The 1277-nt window shown below is 39.0% G+C and overlaps 1 pseudogene; it reads right to left on the reverse strand.

Moving 5' to 3' along the window:
• Positions 1-594: 594 nt before the first annotated feature.
• On the reverse strand, positions 595-1003 carry LOC106733426 (60S ribosomal protein L27 pseudogene; annotated as a pseudogene).
• Between the last annotated feature and the right edge of the window lie 274 nt (positions 1004-1277).

The raw sequence follows: 1277 nt of genomic DNA on the forward strand, positions 1-1277 counted from the left end.
GATTCTTCTTTCTGCAGGTGGATATTCAGTTTTTCCAGCATCATTTTGCTAAAGAGGTTTCCCTTTTCTCACTGAATTGACTGCTACCCTTTTGCAAAGATCAGTCAGCTGTATATTTTGAGATTTATTTCTGGAGTGTCACTCTGTTCCATTGGTCCTCATGTCTGTTTTTGTGCCAATATCATGCTGTTTAGATTATCACATCTTTGTAATAAATTTTGTGGTCAGAGAGAGAGAGAGATGCTATGCACTCCACTCTTCTTGCAAAGGATGGCTTTGGCAGTGTATGATCTTTTATGATTCCAGATGAATTCTAAGATTGTCTTTTCTAGATCTGTGAAGAATATCTCTCGTAATTTTATAGGGATTGCATTAAATATATAGATTAACTTGGGTAGGATTGACATTTTGATTATATTAATTCTCCTAGCCCAGGAACATGGGATATCCTTCCATTTTTGTGTCCTTTTCAATTTCTTTTTAAATATTTTCATTGTTTTCCTTATGGAAATCCTTAACTTCCTTAGTTAGTTTTATTCCTAGATGTCTTATGCTTTTTCCCCCCCACATTTTAATGACTGAAACATAAAACATCTAAAACCGCAGCTTCTGGAAGAACCACTTGTTCTTGCTTGCCTTGTACCTCTCTTTGAACTTGACCTTTGCCTTCCACCAGGCCTTGCATTTAAGAGCAGGGTCTCTGAAGACATCCTTGTTGACCACAGTTTGTCCAAGGGAATATCCACAGGGTACCTTGTGGGCATGAGGTGACTGTAGTTATAAACCTTCACAAAAGACTTGATCTTTGACCTCTTGGCGATTTTCTTCTTGCCCATGGCAGCTGTCACTTTGTGGGGAAAGCGGTCAATTCCAGCCACAAGAGCGTGGCTGTAAGAGCATCTAAGGTGCCATCATCAATGTTCTTCATGATGACAGCTTTGCCTCTGGAGTAGCATCCAGCCAGTACCAGCACCACCTTCCCAGGTTTCATGAACTTGCCCATTTCGACAGCAATCCTTTTGTGGCCATGGTAAATGGGAATACTTTCTTTAGTTCCGTCTCTGTCTGCTTCTTGTTTGTATATAGAAATGCTATAGATTTTTGCATCCTGCCACTTTAGTGTATGCATTTATTACTTTGAGAAGCTTTTTCGTGAATACTATTGGATATTTTATGTACACAATCATGTCATCTGCAAACAGAGATAATTTCAACTCTTCTTTCTCTATTGGAATGCCTTTTATTTCCTTCTCTTCTCTGATCACATTGGCTAGGAC

This window comes from Tupaia chinensis, unplaced genomic scaffold (assembly GCF_000334495.1).
Source record: "Tupaia chinensis unplaced genomic scaffold, TupChi_1.0 Scaffold143728_1, whole genome shotgun sequence".
NCBI lineage: Eukaryota > Metazoa > Chordata > Mammalia > Scandentia > Tupaiidae > Tupaia > Tupaia belangeri.